Source organism: Schistocerca gregaria, unplaced genomic scaffold, assembly GCF_023897955.1.
Source record: "Schistocerca gregaria isolate iqSchGreg1 unplaced genomic scaffold, iqSchGreg1.2 ptg000445l, whole genome shotgun sequence".
NCBI classification, from domain to species: domain Eukaryota; kingdom Metazoa; phylum Arthropoda; class Insecta; order Orthoptera; family Acrididae; genus Schistocerca; species Schistocerca gregaria.
This window is the reverse complement of record NW_026061867.1, coordinates 401,741-414,023: the sequence shown is the minus strand read 5'-3', so window position 1 is coordinate 414,023 and position 12,283 is coordinate 401,741. Positions and strand designations below refer to the sequence as shown.

Below are 12,283 nucleotides of genomic sequence, written 5' to 3'. Positions count from 1 at the left end.
GATCGTTGTACACTATACTGGATGAGAACTTTTCTCAGTTTAGGCTTTGCCCTGTTGCACCACCAGTCTAGTACTGAGACGTGTCTATCTGCAGAGCGGAGGCACAATGCCCACGCTTCTGTCAAACTTTCTTCTAATCCGTCGTCCTGCATCAGTGACGTATTAAGGTGCCATGAACTTCTAAAACGGCGAGTGGGTTGCGCAGTAAGGTTGATGGAAGCTAGCACGGAGCTATGATCAGAAAAGTAAACTGGAATCGTCTCTGCTTTAATGAAGGAGCTAACTAGACTTTGCGATATGTAGAGTCTGTCGATCCTGCTACGTGAGTGAGGACCTAGGAATGTAAATGCCACAAATGTGGGATACATTATTTCCCAAGCATCTTTAAGCTGTAAAACAGTGACGAAACGCTTCAGTTCAGTGCAGTTATTAAAATTCGGAACCTGGTCTTTCTTATTTATCACACAATTAAAATCACCGCCTATTATAAGATCTTTTGGGTTTTTCCGTAATAAATAAATGATTTCTTCTTTATAGAACTGTGCTCTTTCCATTCTATTGGATGTGCCAGAAGGGGCATACAGATTGATAAGGGTAGAACCAAAGACTTTTATACCTATCGCTCTGCCGGAGTCCAACCTCTCGATATCCGAGACAGGAATCCCCTCCCTGACTAAAATTGCTGTACCGACGTTGGTGTCAAGTGAGACATTTAAAATCGCCAAATATCCAGGCACTGTAAGATTAGTCAGCACTACTTCCTGTAGGAAAGCAATGTCCGTCCCTGACTCATATAAATAATCCTTGAGCGCTGTAACTTTAGTCACGGATGTAATCCTGTTAATATTGATAGTCGTAATTGTATATGCCTGGGACATTTAGTTTGCATAAAAAGTAAATAAGTGATTAAAAAGATAACAAAATATTAGTAAAAAAAGAAAAGAGATGTGCAGCTTCTAGAAGGGAGAAACGACTCCGCTTAAACAAACATCTAAAAGAATAGTCAGTATTTGAAGCTCGGTAAACACTTCATCTGGTTCCTCTGAAATATGACTAAGACAGTAGTACAATTAGAAATGAAACTGGTTCAACAAAATCCTTTTTTTTTTTTCATCTTACAGCCTCATTTTGGTGCAGGATTCCGAACATCTCGGGTTTTAGTTTTACCGAGGGGCTTTGCATCACTAATGTCACTTGAAGGTACCTCCTTAGGTCTTTCCGTGATGATTTCATACAAGACGTTCTTGGCCGTCGCTTCCTCTTGTGCTGGTTGTTGTTTGCTTTGGTTACGGGAAGCTTTGAGAGTAGGTTGCGGTTTGAGTCGGCGTCTTCGGACATCTTGGTTCAACGCGCCGTCATTCGGATTGTCTATCTTTACCACCGTTGTGACCGAAGCTGCCTCAACAGCGTCCTTTTTACGAGTGCCATTTCCTTGTTCTTCCGTCACTAGCTCCAGAGCACTGACTGAGTCGGCGGTTTGTGGGTCTGTAAGTTCTTGAGTTGGGTTCCGCTCCGTCACCTCTTGTGCGTCGGAGTGCGCCTCTTCCGTCTCCGCGACAATCGTTACTGCGTCCCCTCCGTGGACCGTTTGTACCTGTTCAGCCGCCGACAGCGGCCGGGTTGCCTCAGCGGCTGTCGTCACGTCAATACATGTACTGTTTGTTTCCTCGAGCACATCCGCATTACACTGCTTCTGCTTGCGGGTGGAAGGCGAATTACGGGCGGACTCGCCGTCCGATCCGTCATCGGTCGTTTCCAACGGTCGCTTCTTATTCTGGAGATCGCAATCGGGAACAGAAGGGTGTGATGTAATGACGCTCAGGGGAGGGAACTCCGTAGTAGTTATGGCGGGCACTGCAGAAGTACATGCACCACTGTCGTTAACCGAAAGAAGGGAAGTGCTATTTGGTAAGACATCGCTGAGGGTCAGTTTTTGACGCTGTGTTAGATTGTTCCGAAGAACAAAAACACGGCGCGGACAATCTTGTCGGAAATGACCTGTCTCATTGCAAATATTGCACGTGCGCTCCTGACCAGAATACACAACATGTGCTTTATGGCCTGCAACGGATATATGGGACGGAATGTTGGCTTTCACCTCCATTTCAACGGATCTAATGCCATTAAAACACTGTATCTTGTATAGCTTCGACCATCTTTCGTTATAGATAGATTTAACTTCGCCATATTTAGATAGAGCGTCCTTGATCAACTGATTATCAATTTCAATTGGAACATTCAAAATCCTGACATTGGTGTACATGATATCAGCTTTTCGTACAGAGACATTACTTTTGGAACCGTCTCGATGAACAAATTCGACGGAATTACCCCATTTTGCAAGCAACTTATCGACTGTCACTGAGTTCAGAAATTTAACAAAAACACAGTATTTTTCAGCATCTAATTGCGTGGTATGAACAGAGTCAGAATTTATACCGATTACCTCAGTCAGCCAATCGTGGATTTCCAGCGCAGTGGGTTGGACCGGCCGTGTTTCTTTCTCGAACGAGAAGACTAAAGTATTCTTCCTGACGGTGTCAGACATGGTCGTCGGTTCCGACGAAATTCCGGCAACAACCGAAATTGCGGCGAAGCACGAAACGTGGAACGGACGAAAGCACTATAAAAACACTTATCAGAGACACCACTCAAAAAATAACAGCGAAAATGTACAGCTAACTTCACGTAAACACCAAACACCGGCGATAGCGCTAACGTACGCGGAGTAAACAACAAGCACGTCCGACCGCGGCGACGGCTAAAGCCAGAACGTCGGCCACGACTGCACGTCTCAGAAGCGTCTCTCGACAACTGAAACTCCCACCTTTGCAAGCAATCTCATGGCAGAAGGCAGCATGGGCTCACTCTTTTCTGTAGTGATTCCACTGCCAGCACATTAGACGTTACGAAAGTGTATTAATTCTCGCCCCGACAGGGACTAGAACCCAGGACCCTTTGGTTGAAAACCTAACGCTCTACCGACTGAGCTATCCGCACCCACGCACGAGCATTGTCATACAGCTGCGTCGTGTGCGAGTGATTCGCATGTCGTAATTGCTGGCTTGTGGCTCCAATGGCGACTTCACCGACTTCCCACTGACGCGCCGCTGACGCTAGTTTTCTGGCGTCTTAAGGGATGGACATACTTGCAAGTAGCTGCGAGATCATTGAAAAGAAACGCGGCGCCATTGCTTTTGCCGCACTCGACTGATTGAATTGCAATTCCTAAAAAGGAATGAACCTTCGCTCTGTCCAACAATTTCAAGCACGTGTGTGTACTCACGAACTCGGCGAAGGCGCGAGAAAATGACGGGGGCGCACTCGTGGGCCTGCGACGGCTTCCTGCAGTCACATCGTCAGTGCGAGGTGGACCGGTAGGCACAGGAAGCAGCGGCCGTCGTGAAACTCAGCATTCTTAAACGGAAATTTTCGTCTTGTTTAGAATGGCGTCATTGGTTTGCACGCTCATTCATGCGTGTGAAAGTATTTGCTGCTCTTTACGCAGAATCGCACGCAGCCGGCGGGATTCGAAACTACTTTCGAGTCAGACGCCTTAACCACTCGGCCACGGCTGCCCCGAACGCAGCGTTCTCCCGACACGTGCAAATTGAACCGTTTAAAGCACTGTGGTGTCAGAAAACGGCGTTGCTGCATTCTTTTCCGTAGTGTTTCCACCACTACCAGAGGAAACGCTACCAAATTATTAGAATTTCCGCCCGAACAGGGACTTGAACCCTGGACCCTTAGGTTAAAAGCCTAATGCTCTACCGACTGAGCTATCCGGGCTCACAACGCCTTATGAAACATCTCACGATGCACAACGACACATTGACTCATGTCCTTTACTGTTGTGCAATCGCTGCATGGAGCTGTTAGTAGTTAAACGTCGCCTGAATGCTGTCTGCAAACTTATCGCGCAAAGCTCGTAACAGACCATCGAACAATGTTGACACACGATGCAAAAACAAACTGCAGCAGTCGTTACGTCTCATACGTTGGAGTAGAGGATTTACGTGTTTTGTCGACACTCATCGGGCAATTGGAAAATTCACAAGCACTTCGAATGCAATGTTTCTCACGTTTTCGCTCATTTCACGGTTCCGCTGGAGACGTTCTTCACCTCCTGGCACAAAACAGGGAACGCAGTCGGTAGGACGTTTTTTTATTTTCTTACTTCTCAGAGAGTTGCCTACTGTGTTCCTCTTATGGCAAGCACTAGACAACCAGAACAGTTACAGAAGAGAGTCATGTCCGTTCTCGGCTCTAGTTACATTATCACAAAGTCAGAGCAATTCCATTGGCGTCGGCTGCAAAACGAAGCCGTGCCGAAACCCGGGATCGAACCAGGGACCTTTAGATCTTCAGTCTAACGCTCTCCCAACTGAGCTATTTCGGCTGACGTATAGCGCCCCTCTTTTGCACGTCTGCCCCGTTGTCAATTTCACAGTCATCTTCGTCTGAAAGAACACAGGGACGCCGAAAGGCGAACGGCAGATGCAGTAAAGTACCACACACATTTCTTCTGCTTCCATCGTCGTAACTAGCAAACATGTCGACTCGATTCATGTAATATTGACTTCGCTGATGCTAGAAAAGCTGTGCTATATCGATGCCACGTGCAACTAGTGTGCAGAGAACGAGGCAGAGGAAGGAGTGAGCCTCTCCAACGTGTGTGAGGCAGTATCTAGCAGATACACGCGGTAAAACGTTTGACTTGCGTTTGCTCATTAATTGCTACACGTCATCGTCTGCAAGCTAAAATAATCACATCTGCACTGCCCAGACAGGCGACACTTGCACTGACACCTGGTGGACGGTTGTGAGACGAGGAGATGAGCTGTGGCTTCTGGGCACGACTGTAGCGCTGCACCCTGGAGCCAAGAACACTGCACCTTGCTGGCGGCCCACGTGTTTAGTAGTGACGCAACTGCTAGGATGCAGCTGAACGTCCATCTTCTGAGAGCGAGAAAATTTCCGCAGTCGGCAGGACTCGAACCTACGCTCCCAGAAGGAATCTGATTTCAAGTCAGACGCCTTAACCACTCGGCCACGACTGCACGTCTCAGAAGCGTCTCTCGACAACTGAAACTCCCACCTTTGCAAGCAATCTCATGGCAGAAGGCAGCATGGGCTCACTCTTTTCTGTAGTGATTCCACTGCCAGCACATTAGACGTTACGAAAGTGTATTAATTTTCGCCCCGACAGGGACTAGAACCCAGGACCCTTTGGTTGAAAACCTAACGCTCTACCGACTGAGCTATCCGCACCCACGCACGAGCATTGTCATACAGCTGCGTCGTGTGCGAGTGATTCGCATGTCGTAATTGCTGGCTTGTGGCTCCAATGGCGACTTCACCGACTTCCCACTGACGCGCCGCTGACGCTAGTTTTCTGGCGTCTTAAGGGATGGACATACTTGCAAGTAGCTGCGAGATCATTGAAAAGAAACGCGGCGCCATTGCTTTTGCCGCACTCGACTGATTGAATTGCAATTCCTAAAAAGGAATGAACCTTCACTCTGTCTAACAATTTCAAGCACGTGTGTGTACTCACGAACTCGGCGAAGGCGCGAGAAAATGACGGGGGCGCACTCGTGGGCCTGCGACGGCTTCCTGCAGTCACATCGTCAGTGCGAGGTGGACCGGTAGGCACAGGAAGCAGCGGCCGTCGTGAAACTCAGCATTCTTAAACGGAAATTTTCGTCTTGTTTAGAATGGCGTCATTGGTTTGCACGCTCATTCATGCGTGTGAAAGTATTTGCTGCTCTTTACGCAGAATCGCACGCAGCCGGCGGGATTCGAAACTACTTTCGAGTCAGACGCCTTAACCACTCGGCCACGGCTGCCCCGAACGCAGCGTTCTCCCGACACGTGCAAATTGAACCGTTTAAAGCACTGTGGTGTCAGAAAACGGCGTTGCTGCATTCTTTTCCGTAGTGTTTCCACCACTACCAGAGGAAACGCTACCAAATTATTAAAATTTCCGCCCGAACAGGGACTTGAACCCTGGACCCTTAGGTTAAAAGCCTAATGCTCTACCGACTGAGCTATCCGGGCTCACAATGCCTTATGAAAAATCTCACGATGCACAACGACACATTGACTCATGTCCTTTACTGTTGTGCAATCGCTGCATGGAGCTGTTAGTAGTTAAACGTCGCCTGAATGCTGTCTGCAAACTTATCGCGCAAAGCTCGTAACAGACCATCGAACAATGTTGACACACGATGCAAAAACAAACTGCAGCAGTCGTTACGTCTCATACGTTGGAGTAGAGGATTTACGTGTTTTGTCGACACTCATCGGGCAATTGGAAAATTCACAAGCACTTCGAATGCAATGTTTCTCACGTTTTCGCTCATTTCACGGTTCCGCTGGAGACGTTCTTCACCTCCTGGCACAAAACAGGGAACGCAGTCGGTAGGACGTTTTTTTATTTTCTTACTTCTCAGAGAGTTGCCTACTGTGTTCCTCTTATGGCAAGCACTAGACAACCAGAACAGTTACAGAAGAGAGTCATGTCCGTTCTCGGCTCTAGTTACATTATCACAAAGTCAGAGCAATTCCATTGGCGTCGGCTGCAAAACGAAGCCGTGCCGAAACCCGGGATCGAACCAGGGACCTTTAGATCTTCAGTCTAACGCTCTCCCAACTGAGCTATTTCGGCTGACGTATAGCGCCCCTCTTTTGCACGTCTGCCCTGTTGTCAATTTCACAGTCATCTTCGTCTGAAAGAACACAGGGACGCCGAAAGGCGAACAGCAGGTGCAGTAAAGTACCACACACATTTCTTCTGCTTCCATCGTCGTAACTAGCAAACATGTCGACTCGATTCATGTAATATTGACTTCGCTGATGCTAGAAAAGCTGTGCTATATCGATGCCACGTGCAACTAGTGTGCAGAGAACGAGGCAGAGGAAGGAGTGAGCCTCTCCAACGTGTGTGAGGCAGTATCTAGCAGATACACGCGGTAAAACGTTTGACTTGCGTTTGCTCATTAATTGCTACACGTCATCGTCTGCAAGCTAAAATAATCACATCTGCACTGCCCAGAGAGGCGACACTTGCACTGACACCTGGTGGACGGTTGTGAGACGAGGAGATGAGCTGTGGCTTCTGGGCACGACCGTAGCGCTGCACCCTGGAGCCAAGAACACTGCACCTTGCTGGCGGCCCACGTGTTTAGTAGTGACGCAACTGCTAGGATGCAGCTGAACGTCCATCTTCTGAGAGCGAGAAAATTTCCGCAGTCGGCAGGACTCGAACCTACGCTCCCAGAGGGAATCTGATTTCAAGTCAGACGCCTTAACCACTCGGCCACGACTGCACGTCTCAGAAGCGTCTCTCGACAACTGAAACTCCCACCTTTGCAAGCAATCTCATGGCAGAAGGCAGCATGGGCTCACTCTTTTCTGTAGTGATTCCACTGCCAGCACATTAGACGTTACGAAAGTGTATTAATTTTCGCCCCGACAGGGACTAGAACCCAGGACCCTTTGGTTGAAAACCTAACGCTCTACCGACTGAGCTATCCGCACCCACGCACGAGCATTGTCATACAGCTGCGTCGTGTGCGAGTGATTCGCATGTCGTAATTGCTGGCTTGTGGCTCCAATGGCGACTTCACCGACTTCCCACTGACGCGCCGCTGACGCTAGTTTTCTGGCGTCTTAAGGGATGGACATACTTGCAAGTAGCTGCGAGATCATTGAAAAGAAACGCGGCGCCATTGCTTTTGCCGCACTCGACTGATTGAATTGCAATTCCTAAAAAGGAATGAACCTTTGCTCTGTCCAACAATTTCAAGCACGTGTGTGTACTCACGAACTCGGCGAAGGCGCGAGAAAATGACGGGGGCGCACTCGTGGGCCTGCGACGGCTTCCTGCAGTCACATCGTCAGTGCGAGGTGGACCGGTAGGCACAGGAAGCAGCGGCCGTCGTGAAACTCAGCATTCTTAAACGGAAATTTTCGTCTTGTTTAGAATGGCGTCATTGGTTTGCACGCTCATTCATGCGTGTGAAAGTATTTGCTGCTCTTTACGCAGAATCGCACGCAGCCGGCGGGATTCGAAACTACTTTCGAGTCAGACGCCTTAACCACTCGGCCACGGCTGCCCCGAACGCAGCGTTCTCCCGACACGTGCAAATTGAACCGTTTAAAGCACTGTGGTGTCAGAAAACGGCGTTGCTGCATTCTTTTCCGTAGTGTTTCCACCACTACCAGAGGAAACGCTACCAAATTATTAAAATTTCCGCCCGAACAGGGACTTGAACCCTGGACCCTTAGGTTAAAAGCCTAATGCTCTACCGACTGAGCTATCCGGGCTCACAATGCCTTATGAAACATCTCACGATGCACAACGACACATTGACTCATGTCCTTTACTGTTGTGCAATCGCTGCATGGAGCTGTTAGTAGTTAAACGTCGCCTGAATGCTGTCTGCAAACTTATCGCGCAAAGCTCGTAACAGACCATCGAACAATGTTGACACACGATGCAAAAACAAACTGCAGCAGTCGTTACGTCTCATACGTTGGAGTAGAGGATTTACGTGTTTTGTCGACACTCATCGGGCAATTGGAAAATTCACAAGCACTTCGAATGCAATGTTTCTCACGTTTTCGCTCATTTCACGGTTCCGCTGGAGACGTTCTTCACCTCCTGGCACAAAACAGGGAACGCAGTCGGTAGGACGTTTTTTTATTTTCTTACTTCTCAGAGAGTTGCCTACTGTGTTCCTCTTATGGCAAGCACTAGACAACCAGAACAGTTACAGAAGAGAGTCATGTCCGTTCTCGGCTCTAGTTACATTATCACAAAGTCAGAGCAATTCCATTGGCGTCGGCTGCAAAACGAAGCCGTGCCGAAACCCGGGATCGAACCAGGGACCTTTAGATCTTCAGTCTAACGCTCTCCCAACTGAGCTATTTCGGCTGACGTATAGCGCCCCTCTTTTGCACGTCTGCCCCGTTGTCAATTTCACAGTCATCTTCGTCTGAAAGAACACAGGGACGCCGAAAGGCGAACAGCAGATGCAGTAAAGTACCACACACATTTCTTCTGCTTCCATCGTCGTAACTAGCAAACATGTCGACTCGATTCATGTAATATTGACTTCGCTGATGCTAGAAAAGCTGTGCTATATCGATGCCACGTGCAACTAGTGTGCAGAGAACGAGGCAGAGGAAGGAGTGAGCCTCTCCAACGTGTGTGAGGCAGTATCTAGCAGATACACGCGGTAAAACGTTTGACTTGCGTTTGCTCATTAATTGCTACACGTCATCGTCTGCAAGCTAAAATAATCACATCTGCACTGCCCAGAGAGGCGACACTTGCACTGACACCTGGTGGACGGTTGTGAGACGAGGAGATGAGCTGTGGCTTCTGGGCACGACTGTAGCGCTGCACCCTGGAGCCAAGAACACTGCACCTTGCTGGCGGCCCACGTGTTTAGTAGTGACGCAACTGCTAGGATGCAGCTGAACGTCCATCTTCTGAGAGCGAGAAAATTTCCGCAGTCGGCAGGACTCGAACCTACGCTCCCAGAGGGAATCTGATTTCAAGTCAGACGCCTTAACCACTCGGCCACGACTGCACGTCTCAGAAGCGTCTCTCGACAACTGAAACTCCCACCTTTGCAAGCAATCTCATGGCAGAAGGCAGCATGGGCTCACTCTTTTCTGTAGTGATTCCACTGCCAGCACATTAGACGTTACGAAAGTGTATTAATTTTCGCCCCGACAGGGACTAGAACCCAGGACCCTTTGGTTGAAAACCTAACGCTCTACCGACTGAGCTATCCGCACCCACGCACGAGCATTGTCATACAGCTGCGTCGTGTGCGAGTGATTCGCATGTCGTAATTGCTGGCTTGTGGCTCCAATGGCGACTTCACCGACTTCCCACTGACGCGCCGCTGACGCTAGTTTTCTGGCGTCTTAAGGGATGGACATACTTGCAAGTAGCTGCGAGATCATTGAAAAGAAACGCGGCGCCATTGCTTTTGCCGCACTCGACTGATTGAATTGCAATTCCTAAAAAGGAATGAACCTTCGCTCTGTCCAACAATTTCAAGCACGTGTGTGTACTCACGAACTCGGCGAAGGCGCGAGAAAATGACGGGGGCGCACTCGTGGGCCTGCGACGGCTTCCTGCAGTCACATCGTCAGTGCGAGGTGGACCGGTAGGCACAGGAAGCAGCGGCCGTCGTGAAACTCAGCATTCTTAAACGGAAATTTTCGTCTTGTTTAGAATGGCGTCATTGGTTTGCACGCTCATTCATGCGTGTGAAAGTATTTGCTGCTCTTTACGCAGAATCGCACGCAGCCGGCGGGATTCGAAACTACTTTCGAGTCAGACGCCTTAACCACTCGGCCACGGCTGCCCCGAACGCAGCGTTCTCCCGACACGTGCAAATTGAACCGTTTAAAGCACTGTGGTGTCAGAAAACGGCGTTGCTGCATTCTTTTCCGTAGTGTTTCCACCACTACCAGAGGAAACGCTACCAAATTATTAAAATTTCCGCCCGAACAGGGACTTGAACCCTGGACCCTTAGGTTAAAAGCCTAATGCTCTACCGACTGAGCTATCCGGGCTCACAATGCCTTATGAAACATCTCACGATGCACAACGACACATTGACTCATGTCCTTTACTGTTGTGCAATCGCTGCATGGAGCTGTTAGTAGTTAAACGTCGCCTGAATGCTGTCTGCAAACTTATCGCGCAAAGCTCGTAACAGACCATCGAACAATGTTGACACACGATGCAAAAACAAACTGCAGCAGTCGTTACGTCTCATACGTTGGAGTAGAGGATTTACGTGTTTTGTCGACACTCATCGGGCAATTGGAAAATTCACAAGCACTTCGAATGCAATGTTTCTCACGTTTTCGCTCATTTCACGGTTCCGCTGGAGACGTTCTTCACCTCCTGGCACAAAACAGGGAACGCAGTCGGTAGGACGTTTTTTTATTTTCTTACTTCTCAGAGAGTTGCCTACTGTGTTCCTCTTATGGCAAGCACTAGACAACCAGAACAGTTACAGAAGAGAGTCATGTCCGTTCTCGGCTCTAGTTACATTATCACAAAGTCAGAGCAATTCCATTGGCGTCGGCTGCAAAACGAAGCCGTGCCGAAACCCGGGATCGAACCAGGGACCTTTAGATCTTCAGTCTAACGCTCTCCCAACTGAGCTATTTCGGCTGACGTATAGCGCCCCTCTTTTGCACGTCTGCCCCGTTGTCAATTTCACAGTCATCTTCGTCTGAAAGAACACAGGGACGCCGAAAGGCGAACAGCAGATGCAGTAAAGTACCACACACATTTCTTCTGCTTCCATCGTCGTAACTAGCAAACATGTCGACTCGATTCATGTAATATTGACTTCGCTGATGCTAGAAAAGCTGTGCTATATCGATGCCACGTGCAACTAGTGTGCAGAGAACGAGGCAGAGGAAGGAGTGAGCCTCTCCAACGTGTGTGAGGCAGTATCTAGCAGATACACGCGGTAAAACGTTTGACTTGCGTTTGCTCATTAATTGCTACACGTCATCGTCTGCAAGCTAAAATAATCACATCTGCACTGCCCAGACAGGCGACACTTGCACTGACACCTGGTGGACGGTTGTGAGACGAGGAGATGAGCTGTGGCTTCTGGGCACGACTGTAGCGCTGCACCCTGGAGCCAAGAACACTGCACCTTGCTGGCGGCCCACGTGTTTAGTAGTGACGCAACTGCTAGGATGCAGCTGAACGTCCATCTTCTGAGAGCGAGAAAATTTCCGCAGTCGGCAGGACTCGAACCTACGCTCCCAGAGGGAATCTGATTTCAAGTCAGACGCCTTAACCACTCGGCCACGACTGCACGTCTCACAAGCGTCTCTCGACAACTGAAACTCCCACCTTTGCAAGCAATCTCATGGCAGAAGGTAGCATGGGCTCACTCTTTTCTGTAGTGATTCCACTGCCAGCACATTAGACGTTACGAAAGTGTATTAATTTTCGCCCCGACAGGGACTAGAACCCAGGACCCTTTGGTTGAAAACCTAACGCTCTACCGACTGAGCTATCCGCACCCACGCACGAGCATTGTCATACAGCTGCGTCGTGTGCGAGTGATTCGCATGTCGTAATTGCTGGCTTGTGGCTCCAATGGCGACTTCACCGACTTCCCACTGACGCGCCGCTGACGCTAGTTTTCTGGCGTCTTAAGGGATGGACATACTTGCAAGTAGCTGCGAGATCATTGAAAAGAAACGCGGCGCCATTGCTTTT

General features: G+C 49.1%; 12 non-coding genes across 12 annotated transcripts; all 12 read right to left on the bottom strand.

Annotated features, from left to right (window-relative positions):
- Positions 1–3,716: 3,716 nt before the first annotated feature.
- Trnak-uuu (transfer RNA lysine (anticodon UUU)) lies at positions 3,717–3,789 on the bottom strand. Its single transcript has one exon. It is a non-coding gene; the product is annotated as a tRNA-Lys (tRNA).
- A 537-nt stretch (positions 3,790–4,326) lies between these two features.
- On the bottom strand, positions 4,327–4,399 carry Trnaf-gaa (transfer RNA phenylalanine (anticodon GAA)). The gene has a single exon. It is a non-coding gene; the product is annotated as a tRNA-Phe (tRNA).
- Positions 4,400–4,978: 579 nt separating this feature from the next.
- Positions 4,979–5,060, bottom strand: Trnas-uga (transfer RNA serine (anticodon UGA)). Its single transcript has one exon. It is a non-coding gene; the product is annotated as a tRNA-Ser (tRNA).
- Positions 5,061–5,987: 927 nt separating this feature from the next.
- Positions 5,988–6,060, bottom strand: Trnak-uuu (transfer RNA lysine (anticodon UUU)). The gene has a single exon. It is a non-coding gene; the product is annotated as a tRNA-Lys (tRNA).
- Positions 6,061–6,597: 537 nt separating this feature from the next.
- Positions 6,598–6,670, bottom strand: Trnaf-gaa (transfer RNA phenylalanine (anticodon GAA)). The gene has a single exon. It is a non-coding gene; the product is annotated as a tRNA-Phe (tRNA).
- Positions 6,671–7,249: 579 nt separating this feature from the next.
- Trnas-uga (transfer RNA serine (anticodon UGA)) lies at positions 7,250–7,331 on the bottom strand. The gene has a single exon. It is a non-coding gene; the product is annotated as a tRNA-Ser (tRNA).
- Positions 7,332–8,258: 927 nt separating this feature from the next.
- Positions 8,259–8,331, bottom strand: Trnak-uuu (transfer RNA lysine (anticodon UUU)). Its single transcript has one exon. It is a non-coding gene; the product is annotated as a tRNA-Lys (tRNA).
- Positions 8,332–8,868: 537 nt separating this feature from the next.
- Positions 8,869–8,941, bottom strand: Trnaf-gaa (transfer RNA phenylalanine (anticodon GAA)). The gene has a single exon. It is a non-coding gene; the product is annotated as a tRNA-Phe (tRNA).
- A 579-nt stretch (positions 8,942–9,520) lies between these two features.
- Positions 9,521–9,602, bottom strand: Trnas-uga (transfer RNA serine (anticodon UGA)). The gene has a single exon. It is a non-coding gene; the product is annotated as a tRNA-Ser (tRNA).
- Positions 9,603–10,529: 927 nt separating this feature from the next.
- Positions 10,530–10,602, bottom strand: Trnak-uuu (transfer RNA lysine (anticodon UUU)). The gene has a single exon. It is a non-coding gene; the product is annotated as a tRNA-Lys (tRNA).
- Positions 10,603–11,139: 537 nt separating this feature from the next.
- On the bottom strand, positions 11,140–11,212 carry Trnaf-gaa (transfer RNA phenylalanine (anticodon GAA)). The gene has a single exon. It is a non-coding gene; the product is annotated as a tRNA-Phe (tRNA).
- Positions 11,213–11,791: 579 nt separating this feature from the next.
- Trnas-uga (transfer RNA serine (anticodon UGA)) lies at positions 11,792–11,873 on the bottom strand. The gene has a single exon. It is a non-coding gene; the product is annotated as a tRNA-Ser (tRNA).
- Between the last annotated feature and the right edge of the window lie 410 nt (positions 11,874–12,283).